This window comes from Lolium perenne, chromosome 2 (assembly GCF_019359855.2).
Source record: "Lolium perenne isolate Kyuss_39 chromosome 2, Kyuss_2.0, whole genome shotgun sequence".
Lineage (NCBI taxonomy): Eukaryota > Viridiplantae > Streptophyta > Magnoliopsida > Poales > Poaceae > Lolium > Lolium perenne.
The window spans coordinates 243002179-243025705 of NC_067245.2; the positions used below are offsets into that span (position 1 = coordinate 243002179).

Below are 23527 nucleotides of genomic sequence, written 5' to 3' on the forward strand. Positions count from 1 at the left end.
TTTGATCATGGGGGTGTGAATAATGTTGATCAAAGGACTAATCCTGCTAATACTATTGCTAGTGTTGGTGTGCACAATTTTGCAGAAGAAAATGGTGGTGGAAATCTGGCGCAAAACGGTGAAAATCCGGGCCAGAACAATGGTCAAGCAAGCGCTGGATCAGAGGTAGATCCGCCTGCCACACCTGGGCGCCAGACTGATGGATCCCCATGCAGATTTGCTCCGGGATCGATGCGGCCAGGCGGGCCAGGGCGCAGCGCCAGCAGCAGCAGCGTCAGAGGGGGAATCTCCCGCACGATCGACCAACAGGAGCATGACACGTCGCAGACAAGCACGGCTGTCCACCAGGAAAGCGACGTGAGATCTGCGGGCCAGGGGACAACTCAGCAGTGACAGACCCTGGCAGCATCAGATCTTCTGTGCAGTCTTCAGAAAAGAGTACTGAATCTTCTGCGGATCAAAATGCTGCAGCTACACGTATGGCTACCAGGTTACAAAAAGGGATAAGTAATCCAAAAAAATTGTTTCCTGGTATGATCACATATGCTATGCTAACATCTACAGGTGAACCTGAAATCTTAGATGATGCACTCAAAAGTGAAAAATGGAGGAAGGCAATGGGAGAAGAATATGAAGCTTTGATGAAAAACAAAACTTGGCATTTGGTACCACCAAGTAAAGGTAAAAAATTAATAGATTGCAAATGGGTCTATAGAATCAAGAAGAAATCAGATGGTACTGTTGATAGATATAAAGCTCGTCTAGTTGCCAAAGACTTTAAGCAACGATATGGTATTGACTATGAGGACACTTTTAGTCCTGTAGTTAAAGCTGCTACTATTCGTTTGGTTTTATCTATTGCTGTAACCAGAGGATGGAGCTTAAGACAGCTAGATGTGCAGAACGCGTTTTTGCTTGGTGTTCTGGAAGAAGAGGTATATATGAGGCAACCATCAGGATTTGAAGACAAAAGTGTACCTTCATATGTGTGCAAACTTGATAAGGCGTTATATGGCTTGAGACAAGCCCCCAGAGCATGGTATTCTCGTTTGAGCTCTAAGCTTCTTGATCTTGGTTTTGTGTCATCCAAGTCTGATACATCATTGTTTATTTATAACAAGTCTGGTATAATCATATATATGCTAGTCTATGTTTATGACATAATTGTCACTAGTTCCTCACAGAGTGCAATAACAACGTTATTGAAGGATTTGAGTTCACATTTTTCTCTTAAGGATCTTGGAGACTTAAGCTTCTTTCTAGAGATAGAAGTGAAGAAAACGAAAGAAGGAATCATTTTGACACAGCAAAAATATGCAACTGATTTGTTGGCTCGGGTTGGTATGAAAGGATGTAAGCCTTCACCGACTCCTCTCTCAACTACAGAAAAATTGTCTGCCTATGAAGGAGAACCTCTTGGATATGAGGATAGTACAAGGTATATAAGTATTGTTGGAGGACTTCAGTATTTAACTCTTACCAGGTCGGATATAGCTTTCTTTGTGAATAAAATTTGTCAGTACCTGCATGCACCTACTACTGTTCATTGGACATTGGACAGCTGCTAAAAGGATTTTGAGATATTTCAGCATACCTCCAGCGTTGGTTTAGTCTTTAACAAAACATCATCTATGTTGGTGAGTGCATTTTCTGATGCAGACTGGGCAGGGTGCCTGGATGACAGACGATCAACAGGAGGATTTGCAATATTTCTTGGGTCTAATCTGATGTCAAGGTGTGCAAAGAAGCAACCAACAGTGTCTAGATCAAGTACAGAAGTTGAATACAAGGCACTAGCAAATGCAGCTGCATAAGTTATCTGGGTTTAGTCATTGCTTGGTGTGCTAGGTATTAAACAAATAAATATACCTTGTTTGTGGTGTGATAATCTTGGAGCAACCTATTTGTCTGCTAATCCAGTGTTTCATGCTAGAACAAAGCATATAGAAATAGATTATCATTTTGTCAGAGAAAGAGTTGCCAACAAACAGTTACATATCATATTTATTCATTCTGGAGATCAAGTTGCTGATGGATTCGCTATAGCATTGCCGATGAGAAGCTTAGAAGAGTTTAAACGCAATCTCAACTTAGCAAAGTTGTGATTAAGGGGGGTTGTTAGAATATGTGTCGTACGTGTTATCATGTGTAACCAACCCGAGTTATAAGGGTTTGGGTAGAGTTCTTATCTGTAACAGATCTGTTTAGGATCTTCTTCTTGTACGCCACGCCAGGGGCAATTCCTGGCTCATATAAACACATACGCGTGCCCGAGACAAAGGGCAACGCTTCCTAATAAATCTACCAAAACTTACACCTGTGAGTCGCGTTGAACGTGCTAAGTACCCTACCTAAAGCAATGAAAAAAGAGCTAGAAAAGCAGCAATATTGTTGTGCTAAAATCTCTCTTTGACCTAACTCAAAATTACGGATCTATCTATCATCTTGTAGATCGGTTTTGCGTAAGACCCATCAGTTGATATCAGAGCTATGAGTGGCGATATGGACAAGAAGGCGGCTCCGTAGATGTCAGGTGCAGCCTTACATGTTGTGGCATTGGCTGTAGGAGAACGTTGCATAGAAAACAAAAATTTTCCTATCGCGAACACGCAATCCAAGCCAAGATGCAATCTAGAAGACGGTAGCAACGAGGGGATGATCAAGACTAACCCTTGAAGAGATTCCAAAGCCTATAAGAGTAGGCTCTTATTGCTGCGGTAGACGATCACTTGCCGCTTGCAAAAGCGCGTAGAAGATCTTGATCACGATCGCTTCCGGCGCCACGAACGGGCAGCACCTCCGTACTCGGTCACACGTTCGGTTGTTGATGAAGACGACGTCCACCTCCCCGTTCCAGCGGGCAGCGGAAGTACTAGCTCCTCTTGAATCCGACAGCACGACGGCGTGGTGTCGGTGGTGGTGGAGAAATCCGGCGGAGCTTCGCTTAAGCGTGCGGGATGTGGTGGAGGAGAGAGACCGCTAGGGTTTGGGGAGAGAGGGGGGTTGGGCGCCGGCCCTCTAAGGGGTGCGGCCAAGGCTGAGCCAAAGAGTGGCTGCCCCCTCCCTCTCCTCCTCATTATATAGGTGGAAGCCCCAAGAGTTCTAGTCCAAGTCTTCGAATAAGACCCCAACACTAAAACCTCCCATATGTGGGAAACCTACTCAAGGAGGGAGTCCTACCCAAGGTGGGACTCCCACCTTTCCTTGAGGTGGGTTGGCCGGCCACCCTAGAGGAGTCCACCTTGGACTCCTCCCCTTTAGGGTTGGCTGGTCATGCAAGTGGAGTCTCTTCGGGACTCCACTTTCCAAAGTGCCATTCTTCCGGACTTTTCTAGAACCTTCTAGAACCTACCATAAATGCACCGGATCATTTCCAAACTTGGAATATGACTTCCTATATATGAATCTTATTCTCCGGACCATTCCGGAACTCCTCGTGATGTCCGGGATCTCATCCGGGACTCCGAACAAATATTCGAACTCCATTCCATATTCAAGTTCTACCATTTCAACATCCAACTTTAAGTGTGTCACCCTACGGTTCGTGAACTATGCGGACATGGTTGAGTACTCACTCCAACCAATAACCAATAGCGGGATCTGGAGATCCATAATGGCTCCCACATATTCAACGATGACTTCAGTGATCGAATGAACCATTCACATACGATACCAATTCCCTTTGTCACGCGATATTTTACTTGTCCGAGGTTTGATCATCGGTATCACTCTATACCTTGTTCAACCTCGTCTCCTGACAAGTACTCTTTACTCGTACCGTGGTATGTGGTCTCTTATGAACTTATTCATATGCTTGCAAGACATTAGACGACATTCCACCGAGAGGGCCCAGAGTATATCTATCCGTCATCGGGATGGACAAATCCCACTGTTGATCCATATGCCTCAAATCATACTTTCCGGATACTTAATCCCACCTTTATAACCACCCATTTACGCAGTGGCGTTTGATGTAATCAAAGTACCTTTCCGGTATAAGTGATTTACATGATCTCATGGTCATAAGGACTAGGTAACTATGTATCGAAAGCTTATAGCAAATAACTTAATGACGAGATCTTATGCTACGCTTAATTGGGTGTGTCCATTACATCATTCATATAATGATATAACCTTGTTATTAATAACATCCAATGTTCATGATTATGAAACTAACCATCCATTAATCAACAAGCTAGTTTAAGAGGCATACTAGGGACTTCTTGTTGTATACATATCACACATGTACTAATGTTTCGGTTAATACAATTATAGCATGATATATAAACATTTATCATAAACATAAAGATATAAATAATAACCACTTTATTATTGCCTCTAGGGCATATCTCCTTCAGTCTCCCACTTGCACTAGAGTCAATAATCTAGTTTACATTTGTAAAGATATAACACCTTGGCCTTCTGGTGCTTTATCATGTATTTGCTCACGGGAGAGGTTTTTAGTCATCGGATCTGACACGCTCAGAAACGTATGTATTTTGTAATTCATTTGCGTCTCAACGCATCACTCATTTCCAAATGAGTTGGCATTAAATATGTTTGATCTTCTGGTGGAACCTTAATTCCGCTGTCTGAAATATGTCACTAATATTGTCACACACAATATAGCTTCAAAGTTCTGACTCTGTCGGAACTACACCAAGTTCTCAAAGAACCTCTTGATTTAACATCCTTTGTCATTGTCAAAATAATGACATACTCTGCCTTCTTTTGTAGAATCCGTCACAATATTTAGAACTCTTCTAAATCTAGCATAGACAACTTCTAGCTCATTGTGCTACCTTTTAAACAACACTTAGTCTAATTTGAGATTGAAATTATATTTTATATGTGACAAATCCAATATCGGTGTAACACCTTACAGCGATTTGTTTGTCATTTCTTCATACAAAAAAAAAAATATATATCCTTAGTTCTTCTAAAGTACTCAAGGATATTCTTACTGTCTCCCAATGATCATCATATGAATCATTCTGGTAAATGCTCATAACACTTTATAGCACATGATATCTGATTGTGTACATATTATTCGTGATCTATAATCACTCATGTGTTTTAACTCATTGAGTGTCAAATACACTCAAGTCTTGTTAAAACTTCACATGATAAGAACATCTTCTTAATATTTCTATATTGAACTATTTCAATATCCATTCTATGTACTTTGACTTAAACTTATTTTGTGTTTCAATCTATCTTCATAGATCTTGACACTAAATTTGTTTCAGTCCATATCTTTTCATTGAAATTAATTTTTCAATGAAACCTTTTAATCAAGTATATAATTACATTATTTATAACCAACTATATGTCTTCTACATAAGTATTATAAATATGTCTCAGCGCTCCCACTTAATTTCTTGCAAATGCAAGCCTCTTCATCGTCTCTGATGAAATCAAAAACTCTTTGACTATTTCATCCGGTGAAGATTCAAACTCTGTGATACTTACTTCATCCAATTGAAGCTTGTATACCTATCTAGTATTCCACGGACCAGCAAAACTCTTGGTTGTATCTTGTATACATACTTCTGTTAAGTAGTGTATTTTGCCATCCTACTAGCATATCTCATAAAAGAAATATGTAGTGATTACTAGAATAATCCACATAGACTATAAGCATTGCTACGGAAGATCTAATCTTATCGTATTCAACTCTTTGAACTTTGTCGTAAACAATTTTTCGATAAGTCAAGCTTTCTTCAAGGATATTTCATCCAAGTCTATCAATTTCATAGATCCATTTACTTTCATAAAGTATTCATCTATCTTGGATTTCATGGCGCATGGCCATTTTAACGGAGTCAGGGCCCATCATAACTTCTTTGTTTTGTAGTTGGTTTATCATTGTTCAAAATCAATCCTTTGTCCACAAATCATTTATTTGATCACAAAGTAAACCATACCTACAAGGTTCAATATGTACTTCGATCTCCATGACTAAACCACTTTGTAGTCATGGGAGCCATGATCGTTGTGGCCGCTTCCGAAACCAATTCCGATGCTGTGCTACTCTGATCATTATGCTCAGGTTCATAAACCTTATCAAATTATATTGTCCTCCCACTCAAATACTTCACTCGAAACAATTTCTCGGAAATAAGAAACATTGACAAACACTTTTGTCTTTGTCTCGTGGGAAGAATTCCCAATTAAATCTCTGGGATAACCAACGAAGACATTCATCCGATTTTGGTTGACTATTAGGGTTTATACCCATGCCATAACTTGTATGGTGTCATTTCAACGGATCATGATGATGCTCTATTCAGTGTAAAAGCGGTAGTCACTAAAGCATAATCCACAAAAATATAATGGCATCATAATATTTTATCTCATCATTAATCCAACAAGGTTTGGATACATCTCTCGGATACTATATCATCATTATGATACTCCAAGAAATGTGAGTTGTAGAACAATTTCATAACTCTCTTAGATGTTCGCTAAAACTCGTAATTCAAATATTTCCACCATGATCCAATCATAGATATTTGATTTCTATTACGATGATTTCCACTTCATACTGAAATTTATTTGAATCCATTCAAATGTTTCAAACTTCTTCCTTATTGAATATATCCACATATATATACTCAATTCATTGTTGAAAGTTTTCATGAAGTAGAAGAATCTCCCGCACACAACTATGCCCAGTGAACCACATACATCATCATGTATTTTTCCACTAAGTTAGTTGCCCGTTCAACTTTTGGCCTATGAACGGTATTTTAGTCATTCTCTTTTGAAAAGATTTGCAAGCGCCAAATGATTCAAAAATCAAATGACTCCAATAATCCATTTGCATGGAGTTTCTTCATGCGTTCCTTTCCAATATGACCTAAATGGCGGTTCCACAAATAAGTGGAATTCAAATCATTTGCCTTATGGTATTTTAGCGTCAGTGTTATGTATGTGTGTTTCACCATTAAGATTTATAATAACTTATCCATTGTATATGGAGTAATGTCATAATTTGAACAACTCATTGTTTTCATTTGACCAGAGCAAAATAATAATTAAGTTCTTTATTATAAATTCTAAGGGCTAGATAGAATGCCAATGACGAACATAATAACACTTTATTTTGTTCCAGACGTGCATTTCTATCATATTCCTTGTCAGTCACTTAGGCCATTGTATTCTTGTATTGCGTTGTTTTGTATGACACTTCATACCAACCAATATAGTACTAATACCCAAGAATTTCATAGTGTGACTTAACTAGGAATACAACCATAACATGTATATCATTTATATACACCTGAGCTAGACTTTCTAGTCTTTTCTTTTCTTTCTGCCAGAATATCTTTTGCAGTTTCTCTTTTAGCTTTCCTCATTATTCAGAAAAACACTTCAACATCAATAACTTCTAGGTTTGTTGGTCAAATACCAATAACCTTGAGGTTCTTACTTTGAAGTTGATCATCATATGACAAGTGTTCTAGATTTCACTTATTAGTAACTATGATGAACAATTTCACTCATAATTTTATCCATCAATTCATGACAACTTTTTGAGACCATGTCTGTACATGCTAGGCTCATAAAGTTTAACCTTAGTATTCGCATGTACAAATCTGGCTTGCACCCGTTGTATGCACACGTAGAATCTATCACACCCGATCATCACGTGATGCTTCGAAACGACGAGTCTTAGCAACGGTGCATACTAAGGATGATAACTTCATGGATATGCGAATATCGTTAGTGCCCCAATAGTTGGAGGATTGTGACGCCTGGCATCTTCAACCTTCATACATTCCCATAAAACTTATGAGTTTATGTAGTCTCACCGAATTTATATTCTATCATCTTGCAATAAGGTCTTAGATATCACATATATCTCATACCTTGATTATTTCTGAAAACTAAATTTTCAGCTCCTTACTTTTCAAACAGATTTGAACTTCAAGTTTCACGGAGACAAGATAACTTTAGGTACTAATTGAAACCATAGCTCTTTGAATCAACAATGTGAGGTTTACTAAAAGTTTGCAATAGGACTTAATCAATTCTTGATTCTTTAACAATATGGTACCAATCCGTAAAGTTTCTTGTCAGATTTTAACAGTATTTCTATCTCAATAACAAGACTAGCGCATAGTAGTAAACGGATGCCAATACTACAAAATTAATTCAAAATACTACTCAGACTAAGTTTATGATAATTAGTTCATGTTTTAATCTAATTACTAATGAACTCCCACTTAATACAACATCCCTCATAGTTGTTAAGTGGTACACGATCCACATCCATTACAACAAAACCGATCATCACGTGAGATGATGTAGCTTCAATGGTGAACATCAACATGTTGATCATATCATCCATATGACTCGTGTTCAACCTTTCGGTTTCCGTTGTCCCGAGGCCATGTCTGTACATGCTAGGCTCGTCAAGCAAACCCAAGTATTCCGCGTGTGCAACATGGCTTACACCCGTTGTATGTGAACGTTGAGTCTATCACATCCGATCATCATGAGATGCTTCGAAACGACGAACTGTACAACGGTGCATACGAGGGGAGAACACTTTATTATCTTGATATTAATGTGAGGGATCATCTTATAATGCTACCGTCGCGATCTAAGCAAAATAAGATGCATAAAAGATTAACATCACATGCAGTTCATATGTGATATGATATGGCCCTTTTGTCTTTGCGCTTTCGATCTTCATCTCCAAAGCACGGACATGATCTCCATCATCAACGGGCATGATCTCCATCATCGTCGGCGTAGCGTCAAGATTCATGGCACCGTCTTCATGGTTGTTCACCTCATGTAGCAACTATTACAACTACTTTGAAATACTACTCAACATGAAAATTAAAGACAACCATAAGGCTCCTGCCGGTTGCCACAATACAATAATGATCATCTCATACATATTCATCATCATATCATGGCCATATCACATCACCAAACCCTGCAAAAACAAGTTAGACGTCTCTAATTTGGTTTGCATATTTTACGTGGTTTAGGGTTTTCGAGTAAGATCTAATCTACCTACGAACATGAATCACAACGGTGATACTAGTGTTGTCAATAGAAGAGTAAATTGAATCTTCACTATAGTAGGAGAGACAGACACCCGCAAAGCCTCTTATGCAATACAAGTTGCATGTCGAACGAGGAACAAGTCTCATGAACGCGGTCATGTAAAGTTAGTCCGAGCCGCTTCATCCCACTATGCCACAAAGATGCAAAGTACTCAAACTAAAGATAACAAGAGCATCAACGCCCACAAACCATTGTGTTCTACTCGTGCAACCATCTATGCATAGACACGGCTCTGATACCACTGTAGGAGAACGTTGCATAGAAAACAAAAATTTTCCTATCGCGAACACGCAATCCAAGCCAAGATGCAATCTAGAAGACGGTAGCAACGAGGGGATGATCAAGACTAACCCTTGAAGAGATTCCAAAGCCTATAAGAGTAGGCTCTTATTGCTGCGGTAGACGATCACTTGCCGCTTGCAAAAGCGCGTAGAAGATCTTGATCACGATCGCTTCCGGCGCCACGAACGGGCAGCACCTCCGTACTCGGTCACACGTTCGGTTGTTGATGAAGACGACGTCCACCTCCCTGTTCCAGCGGGCAGCGGAAGTAGTAGCTCCTCTTGAATCCGACAGCACGACGGCATGGTGTCGGTGGTGGTGGAGAAATCCGGCGGAGCTTCGCTTAAGCGTGCGGGATGTGGTGGAGGAGAGAGACCGCTAGGGTTTGGGGAGAGAGGGGGGGTTGGGCGCCGGCCCTCTAAGGGGTGCGGCCAAGGCTGAGCCAAAGAGTGGCTGCCCCCTCCCTCTCCTCCTCATTATATAGGTGGAAGCCCCAAGAGTTCTAGTCCAAGTCTTCGAATAAGACCCCAACACTAAAACCTCCCATATGTGGGAAACCTACTCAAGGAGGGAGTCCTACCCAAGGTGGGACTCCCACCTTTCCTTGAGGTGGGTTGGCCGGCCACCCTAGAGGAGTCCACCTTGGACTCCTCCCCTTTAGGGTTGGCTGGTCATGCAAGTGGAGTCTCTTTGGGACTCCACTTTCCAAAGTGCCATTCTTCCGGACTTTTCTAGAACCTTCTAGAACCTGCCATAAATGCACCGGATCATTTCCAAACTTGGAATATGACTTCCTATATATGAATCTTATTCTCCGGACCATTCCGGAACTCCTCGTGATGTCCGGGATCTCATCCGGGACTCCGAACAAATATTCGAACTCCATTCCATATTCAAGTTCTACCATTTCAACATCCAACTTTAAGTGTGTCACCCTACGGTTCGTGAACTATGCGGACATGGTTGAGTACTCACTCCAACCAATAACCAATAGCGGGATCTGGAGATCCATAATGGCTCCCACATATTCAACGATGACTTCAGTGATCGAATGAACCATTCACATACGATACCAATTCCCTTTGTCACGCGATATTTTACTTGTCCGAGGTTTGATCATCGGTATCACTCTATACCTTGTTCAACCTCGTCTCCTGACAAGTACTCTTTACTCGTACCGTGGTATGTGGTCTCTTATGAAATTATTCATATGCTTGCAAGACATTAGACGACATTCCACCGAGAGGGCCCAGAGTATATCTATCCGTCATCGGGATGGACAAATCCCACTGTTGATCCATATGCCTCAACTCATACTTTCCGGATGCTTAATCCCACCTTTATAACCACCCATTTACGCAGTGGCGTTTGATGTAATCAAAGTACCTTTCCGGTATAAGTGATTTACATGATCTCATGGTCATAAGGACTAGGTAACTATGTATCGAAAGCTTATAGCAAATAACTTAATGACGAGATCTTATGCTACGCTTAATTGGGTGTGTCCATTACATCATTCATATAATGATATAACCTTGTTATTAATAACATCCAATGTTCATGATTATGAAACTAACCATCCATTAATCAACAAGCTAGTTTAAGAGGCATACTAGGGACTTCTTGTTGTATACATATCACACATGTACTAATGTTTCGGTTAATACAATTATAGCATGATATATAAACATTTATCATAAACATAAAGATATAAATAATAACCACTTTATTATTGCCTCTAGGGCATATCTCCTTCATTGGCGCCGTCATCGACGCAATTCCCGCGGTTCGAACAATGTCATGTTAGCACCCGCTTTGGGCCACCCGTTGGCTAAGTAATCCATACTTGCTGAAAACTAAGAAGTTAGATGGACACGTCTGGTTTTGAGCCCCATTCCACCATTCGGAAGCAAACCGGATTGTTGGCTACCTTAGTCTCAAGGCGGAATCATGGTCACCTAAGATCCTAGGTGGATTCAAGACCACGTTTGGTACGAGGTGGAATTATGACCACCTTAGGTCCAAGGAGGATTTGGCCACCTTAAGCGTAAGAGAACTTGGCAAGAAAGGAAGGCTTAGGAACTTGAATAAATCCAAGAGTCGCGCTTAGAAGGAAGACCAAATAACGTCACCTTATTTTCAAGGAGGAATCATGACCACCTTGGTCCAAGGCAGATCTAAATACCCTTGGTCCCAAGGCAGAGTCATGACCAACTAAGATCCAAATCGGATACTGGGCCATCTAGGGCGCGTTTGGTAGGCTGGACGTCCCTTGGCTCGCATCGGCCTGACAATTTTTGGCCGTTTGGTTGCATGGGCTCACTCGCGTTGTTGCACGAACCGGATATTAAAGCACCCTCGGGCCAGGCCCTAGAGGAACGCCCGAATCGGCCGTTTCTAGCAATGCAGGAAAATCTCGTACGCAGCTGATGCAAAAGGGAATCTTCGGCGCACACACGGAGGCGAGGAGGGAGATGGCGAGACCTGCGGCGCGCATCAGCGTAAAGCGAAAAGGGGGCGGGAAGGAATCCGTCACCTCCCACCGCGCCCCATCACCTATTTCTACCCCCACCTCCACTCTCCCCCAAATTTCGAGCTCCTCCCGTCGGCAGACAGGTAAGAGGCGCACATATCTTCGGCGGGCGACGGCGGCATCAGCGGTAGCTTCGTCTTCTTTCCGGTGCAGCGCTTCTTCACCTTCGGCGATAACTGTAAGGATTCCCTTACCCCGGTACCTCTGTTATGTTTAGATCTAGGTAAGGAGTTGTCAGATCTTGGCTAGGGTTTGATCTTTCAGCAGGGGTTAGTGACATAGGCATGCCGAATAGGCCTACCGAATAAAGTACCCGGGTTATCTGAAGGCCTATGACCTGAAGCTTTGAAGGCGCAGAAGCCCGGCAAGTTTCTGATAAGGAATATATAGTTGTATTAGGAATCATGTAATAATACGGGAAAGGCCCGACGTGTCTTCCCGCAGTTTGTAACTTGTACGTCACGAAATCCTCGGCTCCGCCTCCTATATAAAGGGGAGCCAAGGGAAGAGAAAAGGATCGATTCATTGTCAACAAAACCACTGTAACTTTAGTCAAAACACCTTTGTCAGTTGAAACCTTCGAGATCTACTTGCCCTCTACTTCTTACGAAACCCAAGTCTACAATATGTAGGCATTGACAAGTTAATACCTTGTCAATTGGCACCGTCTGTGGGGATTGGAGGTCGCAAGGTAGTGATTTCGATGGTATCGTCAACATCATCATCTGCTGCAAGCAACGCGATGGACGGAGGTAAACGAGTCCAACCTGATCTCGCCGATTTTGTTCCTCACCCTCCCGCCCGTTTGCATGCATATGCTGATATGGAGGAGTCGACGGAGATGACGTTGGGGGCTTCCGCTTCCTCATCGGGAAAAAAAGATCGCATCGCCTTGCGGCACCGATTTTTTCGGGACCGTCAGCGGTTGATTCCGATTTCTCGGGATCATCAGCATCATCCATCGAGTCACCGACGAGGAAGTTTCGCCGCCACGCTTGACCAAGCCCACCGACGACGGGGCATTCACCAATATGTTCGGTAGCATGACTTGCGGGTCGTTCACGGATTCCGTTCTGGAAAGCGACTCGGAAAGCTTCAGCAACGACTTCAACAACCACGGCTTCACCAACTTCGACTTCATCGACACCTCTGCTGATATTAGGGAGGTCTTCGCCAATCTACACGATGGTGTCACCGACCCTGAAGATAATGAGAACACAACTACAATATATCACCAAGTCTGTGCAATCGGTGGAACAAGCAGACACGAGGATGAAGAGTCTGAGGCTTTCGATGATTTGGGCAATCCTTTCATCGATCCCGCAGATCTCACACGTGGAACCGGCAACAAGTACATCGGAACCACGTCGCAAGAAAAAGTGCAGCTGCCGGAGGAAGCATGGGATAGAGCTCAGAAAGCCATGGATGGCACGGAGCCAATGACCACTGTAGCTACGCCGGAGGCGTTGCAAGCTTATCAATACAAAATCACTCGTTCTAAACGAGAGTTAGAAAACAGATAGCACTTCTCAATGAAAGAAGAGCTGCAGCTGCTGCGTCAAGAGAACCTCGGGAGATAGTCACAGGAACAATACTTCAAGAGTGAGGTCTCGATTAGCAAACGTGCCCAAGGCAGATCGGGAGAATTTGATCCAGAATCTCAACATGTCCTTTATGTTAATAGATACAACAGGGAACATCATCCCGAAAACTCCGGAGGCAGGGTACATGGCGACACATGCTTTCCTAATGGCATCCATACCACCCCAAGGAGATCCTAGGGCATCACTGTATCAGATGGCCATGGCAGGAGTCGGTGTTATGGGCGCAACAATAGTAGGAAGAGAAGTTGCACAACAACTTGAAAGTTCTCCACGCAGAAACAACCCAAGACAAAATAGTCCTCGACCAACTGCGGCGGCGGAGCGATATCCTCCAAGAGATGGTGACGCGAGGAATACGGTGACACAAGCTCGAGTCGATAGAGCACGAGAGGAGAGGAACCGTGAAAATAGAACACGAGAACTGATACGTCCAAAACGTATCTACTTTCCCGAACACTTTTGCTATTGTTTTGCCCCTAATTTGTGTATTTTGGATACAACTAACACGGACTAACGCTGTTTTCAGCAGAATTGCTCTGGTGTCTTGTTTTTGTGCAGAAATTCAATTTTAGGGAAAATCCTCGGAATTTATACCAAAGGGCCTATTTTACCAGAAGACTCACGGAGCCAGAAGGGCGAGCCAGGTGGAGGCCCGAGGGCCCCACGCACCAGGCCGGCGCGGCCCAGGGGGGGCGCGCCACCCTAGTGTGTGGCCCCCTCGGCTGGCCTCCGACGCCCTCCTCTGGACTACTTAAAGGGTTCGATCTAAAAAACGCGGAGACGAAGTCGAAGTCGCCAGAAACCCTCCAGAACGCCGCCACATCGCGAAACTCCGTCTCGGGGACCAGAAACTCCGTTCTGGCACTCCGCCGGGACGGGGAATTGGAGGAGATCATCGCCATCATCACCACCGACGCCTCTCCATCGACCAGCAATGCTTCCCCCATCCACGTGTGAGTAATTCCCCCGCTGTAGGCTGAAGGGGATGGTAGGGATTGGATGAGATTGGTCATGTAATAGCATAAGATTGTTAGGGCATAGTGCCTAGTGTCCGTAATTGGTACTTTGATGATATTGTTGCAACTTGTTATGCTTAATGCTTGTCACTAGGGCCCGAGTGTCATGATCTCAGATCTGAATATGTTATTATTTCATCATAATATGCATTGTTTTATGATCTTACCTGCAAGTTGTATACACATGTCGCTGTCCGGAACCAAAGGCCCCGAAGTGACAGAAATCGGGACAACCGGAGGGGATGGCGGTGATGTGAGGATTACATGTGTTCACGGAGTGTTAATGCTTTGCTCCGGTACTCTATTAAAAGGAGTACCTTAATATCCAGTAGATTCCCCAGAGGCCGGGCTGCCACCGGCTAGTAGGACAAAAGATGTTGTGCAAGTTTCTCATTGCGAGCACGTACGACTATATACGGAACACATGCCTATGGATTGCTTTGTACTTGGACACCGCTTTATTATTATCTGCAAATGCCCTGCTTTGATTGTTACATGAGTTTCTCTCATCCATGCAACGCCCGTCATCCATCCCTGTGCCTACAGTATTTCAATCCTGCTGTTTACTATAATCACTACTGCTGTCTTTGTTACTCTGCTGCTACTATCTCACTACTGCTACTGCTATAAACTGTTACTACTGATAAACTCTTGCGAGAAAGTCTGTTTCCAGGTGCAGCTGAATTGACAACTCCGCTGTTAAGGCTTTCAAGTATTCTTTGTCTCCCCTTGTGTCGAATCAATAAATTGGGTTTTACTTCCCGCGAAGACTGTTGCGATCCCCTATACTTGTGGGTCATCAAGACTATTTTCTGGCGCCGTTGCCGGGGAGCATAGCTTTATTTGGAGGTTCACTTGGACTGATATTGTTCGCTGCAAATTCTCCATCATGGGTAAATCTCGCGATTCTAAAGTCTCCATATTACCATCCACTACAAGAAAAGGTACAACTCTGAGTACCTCTGCTGCTCTTGATTCATCATCTGTGATAAGTCAACTTGTTTCACCACCGCAAGCTTCACTTGCTGGTACTTCTGCTGAATCTGAAAACTCTCATAATATTGATAATGTTTCTGCTGTGCTTGATGATAGTGGTTCATTGGGATCCTTTCTAGATGCTACAATTGCTAGGTCTAGACAAATTGAAAATGCTGAAACTCCTAATGAAAATGCTGCTACACCTGTTAATTCACCTGAACTTGATTATTCTAGTGATGATCCTGATGAGGATTATGTGGAGCTTAATGATGATTTTATTAATAGATGCAATGCTATTACTGATGCAAGAAAAATTAAAAAGTTTCTCGCACAACATACTGTTAGACATAAGTTATCTCCTAATCCTAAATTTGCCACATCTCCTATATGCATTAAGGATAAAGATTATGATTTTTCTCTTGATCTATCTCATATAGCTATTGTTGAGAAAACACCCTTTTGTGGTACTGAAAAAGAAAGTGCTGTAGAACACATGAATGAACTTTCTTCTATGAGTAGCTTGTTTTCTGATGATGTTAAGATGCGCACTTATTTCGTTGCTAAAATTTTTCCTTCCTCATTAAAGGATGATGCTAAAACTTGGTATAATAATTTGCCTCCTGGTTCTATTAAAAGTCCAGGTGATTTGCTTAATGTTTTCTTTCGGAAATACTTTCCTGCTAGTGCTCAACATGCTGCTTTACAGAAAATTTATAGCTTTGACCAGGAAGATGGAGAGAAATTGCCGGAAGCATGGGCAAGATTTTGCTCTCTTATCAGAGCTCGACCTGGACATGATTTGGAAAAGCATGATTTACTTGATATATTTTATAGTGGACTAACCGTTGAGTCTAGAGCATATTTGGATAGTTGTGCTGGTTGTGTTTTCAGGAAAAGAACTCCAGATGAAGCTGAAGAATTATTGGCTAAAATAGGCCGGAATCATGATGATTGGACTACACCTGAACCAACTCTGACGCCAATATTGAAGAAGAGGGGTTTGATTAAATTGAATGATGAAGATATGAGGGAAGCCAAGAAATCTCTTAAGGAGAAGGGTATTAAATCCGAAGATGTGAAGAACTTACCTCCCATAGAAGATTTATGCGAGATAATTCCCCCTTCATCCATGATTGAGGTAAACTCCCTTCAACGCTTTACTAGGGAAGACATTCCGTATTCAAAACCTCCTGCTCAATGCTTAGATGAGTTTGATAATTATATTGTTAAGCAAGAAAATTTTAATATGAGAGTAGAGAATCATTTAATAGAAAATTCTCAAGCTATTAGTAATTTGCATGATATTGTGGAGAGAACCTCCAATGATGTTAAGATGCTTGTTAAATTTTTTCAAATGGTTCAAACTCAAATTGATCAACTCACTAAAGTGCAAAATGACTTGTTAAAAAATAATTCTAAAGAGAAACATGCTTATGAAGTAACAACTAGAGGCGGTGTCTCTACCCAGGATCCTCTATATCCTGAAGGGCATCCCAAAAGAGTTGAACAAGATTCTCAACGAATTGAACCTAGTGCTCCTTCTAAGAAAATGAAGAAGAAACATAAAATTGTTGTAGAATCCTCTGAACCTGCTAATGATCATAATAGTATTTATATTTCTGTTGCGGAAACTGAAAGTGGTAATGAACATGAAAATGATAATGATAAGAATGATGTTTCTGATAAAGAAGAAGTTGAAGATGAACCTGAAAAGCATGCTAAAAATAAAAAGTATACTAAAGAAGATTTTATTGCTAAGAAACATGGTAATGAAAGGGAACCTTGGGTACAAAAGCAAATGCCTTTTCCTGCTAAGAAATTAAAATCAAAGGAAGAAGAACACTATAATAAATTTTGTGATTAGATGAAACCTTTATTCTTGCAAATCCCTTTGACTGATGCTATTAAATTGCCTCCTTATTCAAAGTATATGAAAGATATTGTCACTAACAAAAGGAAAATCCCCAATGAGGAGATTTCCACTATGCTTGCTAATTACTCTTTCAATGGCAAGGTTCCAAAGAAGTTGGGCGACCCAGGTATACCTACTATTCCTTGTTCTATTAAGAATAATTATGTTAGAACTGCTCTATGTGATTTGGGAGCGGGTGTTAGTGTTATGACTTTTTCTCTTTACAAGAGACTTTATTTAGATAAGTTGATACCTACTGATATATCTTTGCAAATGGCTGATAAATCTACTGCTATTCCTGTTTGTACATGTGAGGATGTTCCTGTTCAAGTTACTAATAACTGCTTGATATTAACTGATTTTGTTGTGTTGGAAATGCCTGAAGATGAATATGTCTATTATTCTTGGGAGACCTTTTCTTAACACCGCAGGGGCTGTTATTGATTGCAATAAAGGAAAGGTTACTTTCAATGTTGATGACCAGGAGCATACTGTCTATTTCCCCAAGAGGATTGATAAAGTATGTGGAGTTAATACTATTTCTAATGTGAGAACTATCAAAGTTGGAACTATTGATTGTCCTATATATGAGCCTCAAGAAGGATATCAAAATCTTATGATTGGATCCATATCAATACAATTCAAGGTAACATGATTGATTTGAGGTTTATTTCTTCTTATGCTATGTAAAATTTATTTGGTGGCAAGACTTGATCAACCTTGTTAACAAATACTTTTTATATGCATAGAGGAGGTAAACAACATTTCTTTCTTCCTCCACTTATTCTACTTGCTGTAGCACTTTTGATTTGTAAAGTTCCTCAGTTAATTAGAGATTTCAAAATATTTTCCTGTCCACTAATAATAAACTTAATACCCAGAAATGTGCATTTTTCAAAGTTTTCAAAAATTCACAAAAATTATACCGTTGGTCCTATTTTTCGAAGACGCACCTGAGAGCACCTGGGGATGACTAGTGGGGCACCCCAGGGTGGCACCCCACAGGCCGGCGCGGCCTGGAAGGGGGGCGCGCCACCCTGGTGTGTGGGCTCCCCTTGCCCCACTTCTTTATCTCTTCCTCTCACTCTCTTCTCTCTCCCGAAAACACCAGCACCAGCTTTCTCTCACTCGCGTTTCTGCTCAAGAGTTCAAGATTTCTCAATCTCTTTGCTCAGCCCAGATTTCTGTCTGAAATTTGGCACATTTGCTCTCCGGTATGTGACTCCTCCGATTATCCAAGTAGAATTTTGTTTGGTTGAGTATATCTTGAATATGTTGCTGCTGTAGGTAACATGTTTAGTGAGCTTGCATGCTTGTTCTAAGATGTATAACCTAGTTTTGATGCATGATTAGTACTCTAGCAAGTTCCTATAGTAGTTCTCCTCAATTATATGTCACCAAATCAAATTTTATAATGATTGTTGAAAATTTCAGAAAATGGAGTGGAATAGACATCAACTAAACCAACAAGAATTGGAGGTGCAACAAGTCATGAGAGTGAACCGCGAAGAGGGAGTATACCCCTCTTACTACCCGTGCACAGATTTCATGAGAAGTGCAGGAATCCTGGGAGATGTTCGGAATCTAATTTCTCGTGCAGGGTTGAATGATTTTGTTGACGGAGAACCATGCCAATATGCAAAATTGACTATGTCTGTTGTGCAGGATTTTAAGTTCAATTGGTCGCAATCTAACCCCATGGTTCAATACAAAATTTATAATAAATTGTTAACTTGCCATTCGATGATTTTTGTACAGCAATTAGAGTGCCGCAATGGGGATCATGCGAGAAGATAAGGGGATCGCCGCGAGAGCTCTTAAACCTCTTCGAGATGATTTGTCATGGAAGGAGCTTCTCGGAGGATGGTGGTAAAATTAGTAGCATTCAACTCCCAGCTATTCGCTACTTTGCTTATTTCATTACTAAGTGCGTCCTTGCTAGAAAGTAAATTATCTATCCAGGATTTAGCTTTTCTAGCTGCTGCATTGCAAAGTAATAAGGCTTATAATTTGGGTGCGTTGATAGCTTATAGACTTGCTACTAACCGTGAGAAGGGCGGAATTTGTGGAGGTCTCGTCGCCTCTCGTTTACTAGCTTTGCATGGTGTAGAACCTCACCATCTTGATATTCAACTTCCCATAGAAAAACTTGACATAGTCTCCATGATTAAACATGAATTTGTTTCTGATTCATCTAATTTGGGTAACCTGTTTTACAAGATGACATTTTATAAGAAAACTTGGAGAATAACTAAGAAAACTGAAAAACTGGTAAGATTGCCTACGCCTGTTCTATTTAACCTTGATTCCAGGGAGGATTGGTTAGTCACAGAAGGTGCACTGAATGCACACATAGAGGGAGGAGGCCATCATGCAAGAGACAACACGGAGGAGGCCGAGGAACACCTCGACTCGTCATCCGATGCAGCAAGTTCTTCGCATCAACATTTTGGACATATGGAGCCTCCACGCTTCTCTTCTGCACAGGGACCTCACTATGACTACGCCATGTATGATCCACCGGCGTGGAACAGCGACCCTCGCTGGGGTTGAACTCCACTTAGGCCAAAAGCCTAAGCTTGGGGGGAGGTATACCGGCGTCACTCATTCTTTGCATATTATGGTTGCTGGATACTTGTATATACTTGTTTAGTTTCTTTAAGTGGTTTTCTAATGAGAGGGAGATGATATTTGGGGAAGTGCTGCCTGAAAACAGATTCTGGACTGTTACCGAAAAAATTCTCAAAAATAGCCAGAACATTATTTTGCTAAGCCAATTTTTGTGCATGTTCCCCAGGTTGTTATCTAACTTTCATCAGTTGAACACTTTTTGATTTGATCAGCGGAAAAGTTTCTTAAAAATCGATTACTGTACTGCTGTCAAGTTTGACGAATTCCTGCTGCTTTGCGTTTATGTGACTCTTCTAGTTTCCATTCTCTTGTTTTTGCTTTGTTTCTTTCCTAAAACACAAAAAGACCAAAAATATTTCTGTTGTTTCTCTTCATCATTTGTTTATTTTGGTTTCTTGCATTTATTTTGCTTATTTGCTATCGTTGGTTTGCTATAAGAAAATCCAAAAAGATTTTGCTTTGTTTGCTTGTTTCCTTTTGTTCCTGCTTCCAATTCAAAAACACCAAAAATATTTGCTGTTCTTCTTTGGTTTTGTAAAGTTCATTATGAGTTCAATGGTCTTCGGTGGCTGGAGCGTGGTTTTCATTTCATATTATCCAAGCTACACAAGTGAAAGGCAATAATGACGATCTACGACAATTCGACTGTGGTGAGAGACTGGTATGAACTCTATTCCGAATAGTCGGTCTTGTTCTGGGCATTGGTCTCAAAAGAAGTACACAAGAGTTGCAGCAATAGCCAACTTTTAGTATAATCAAAATCCGAGTCTAAACGTGACGGCTATGGGGATATTTAAAGGAGGAAAAGGTGGGGTTTCGGCCAGCCACATGTATGGTGGCCGAACCAAACCCTAGAAGGCCTTCCCCCCTTCAATAAAAGTGGCTGGCTTAATTCCTGCGAAAATGACATGGGCCTGGCCCAAAACTAAAGGTGACGCAACACCATATTATGCTATGGACAAAATTATGAAGTGGAAAAATCTATATTTTGTCCATGTCTTCATCTCTTCTTATGGTGGCTTCAAAGTTCAGAAATATCCACTTGCGTCGTCTTCTTCAATCCTCCAATGCTTGCTGCCATCTCCTCCATGTGTGATCATGCTCCAATGCTTGTCCTCCTCATCCATGCTAGGTCCATCATTCCTAAGAGTAACAAACATATCTGATTTAGGCAGCATCATATTCTCATGTATGCGAGGAATAGTTCCAAGAAACGAAAGTACCTGATAGTTAAGTTGTTTGGTACGAGCTCGAGTGATTGGTCCTTGTATTTGTGTGCCTGTAGGTACAACAGTTGTATCAATAGATGGGATGTCCTCATCATGCCCCTATTCTTGAATTGAAGTCGTCCTTTATGAAAGCTCTTCTTCACCAAAGTAAAGCTCAAGTTTATATGCATTATCATTTCTTTTCTCTAACACCTTAAAAGGACCAGCAGCACGTGTCATTAGTTTAGACTTGCGCAATTCAGGAAAACGATATTTGCGCAAATGCAACCAAACAAGATCACCAACATCAAACACAACATACTTTCTTCCTCTATCCCCAACAATTTTATACTTAGCATTCATGCGTTCTATGTTGTCTTTAGTAGTCTCATGCAATTGTAATATCAATTCAACACTATGTGTAGCATCCAAATTATTTTGCACCGAAGATAGTAAAGGCAATAAATCAATAGGTGCGCGTGGAACAAAACCATACACAATCTCAAATGGGCACATCTTAGTGGTATAATGTAGCGAACGATTGTAAGCAAATTCAACATGAGGTAAACATTCTTCCCACAATTTTAAGTTCTTCTTCAAAACATCCCGCATCATACTAGACAATGTTCTATTTACTACTTCAGTTTGTCCATCAGTTTGGGGATGACATGTCGTACTAAACAACAATTTAGTCCTCAACTTAGCCCATAAACATCTCCAAAAGTGGCTAAAAAAACTTAGTATCACGATCAGAAACAATAGTATTTGGCACACCATGTAAACGAACAATTTCGCGAAAGAACAAATCAGCAACATGTGTAGCATCATCAGTCTTGTGACATGGAATAAAGTGTGTCATCTTAGAAAATCGATCCACAACAACAAAGATACTATCCCTCCCCTTCTGTGTAAGAGGAAAACCCAAAACGAAATCCATAGAAATATCCTCCCAAGGTACACTAGGAACAGGAAGAGGCATATATAAACCATGTGGATTAAGTTGAGACTTAGCTTTTTGACATGTAGTGCAGCGTGACACAAATCTCTCAACATCTCGATGCATACGTGGCCAAAAGAAGTGTGCAACAAGTACATCCTCCGTCTTCTTCACACCAAAGTGTCCCATCAAGCTGCCTCCATGCACCTCCTGCAATAACAAAAGAAGAACGGAACTATCTGGAATGCACAGATTGTTAGCACGAAACAAAAATCCATCAATGAGGACGAATGTGTTCCATATTCTACCATCTCTACAATTTAGCAACACATCTTTAAAATCAGCATCATGCAAGTATTGTTCCTTTATAGTTTCTAATCCAAAAATCTTGAAGTCAAGTTGAGATAGCATAGTATAACGGCGCGACAAAGCATCAAAAATAACATTATCTTTACCCTTTTTGTGTTTGATAACATAAGCAAAAGACTCAATAAATTCAACCCACTTTGCATGGCGGCGATTCAACTTAGCTTGACTACAAATATGCTTCAAATATTCATGATCAGAATGTATAACAAATTCTTTAGGCCATAAATACTGTTGCCAAGTTTCTAATGTCCGAACCAGCGCATATAGTTCTTTATCATAAGTAGAATAGTTCAGAATAGGCCCACTCAATTTCTCACTAAAATATGTAACAGGTTTGCCCTCTTGTAATAACACACCTCCCAAACTAATTCCACTAGCATCACATTCTAGCTTAAAAGTCTTATTGAAATCGGGAAGTTGGAGTAATGGAGCATGTGCTAACTTATCTTTCAGAATCATGAAGGCTTCTTGTTGTGTATCACTCCACACAAAGGACACATCCTTCTTTGTAAGCTCATTCAGCAGCGCATCAATGGATCCAAAATCTTTCACAAAGCGCCTATAGAAACCAGCGAGGCCAAGAAAATTCCTCACTTGTGTGACCATCTTTGGCTGCGGCCAACTCTCAATTGCCTCAATATTGGCTGGATCAACTTCAATACCCATGCGCAATAACAACATAGCCAAGAAACGCAACTCGATTGGTGCAAAAGGTGCACTTCTCAAGATTACCATACAAACGTGCATCACGTAAAGCATTGAAAACAACACGTAAATGATCCAAATGATCCTCCAAAGATTTGCTATGAATCAGAATATCATCAAAGTATACCACCACAAAACGTCCAATAAAAGCACGTAAAACTTCGTTCATCAGTCTCATGAAAGTACTAGGTGCATTAGTTAAACCAAAAGGCATTACTAACCACTCATATAAACCGAACTTAGTTTTAGACGCTGTTTTCCATTC

General features: G+C 41.2%; 1 pseudogene; it reads right to left on the reverse strand.

Moving 5' to 3' along the window:
- Nucleotides 1–408: 408 nt before the first annotated feature.
- LOC139835766 (uncharacterized) overlaps nt 409–23527 on the reverse strand; it is a 47451-nt pseudogene continuing 24332 nt past the window's right edge.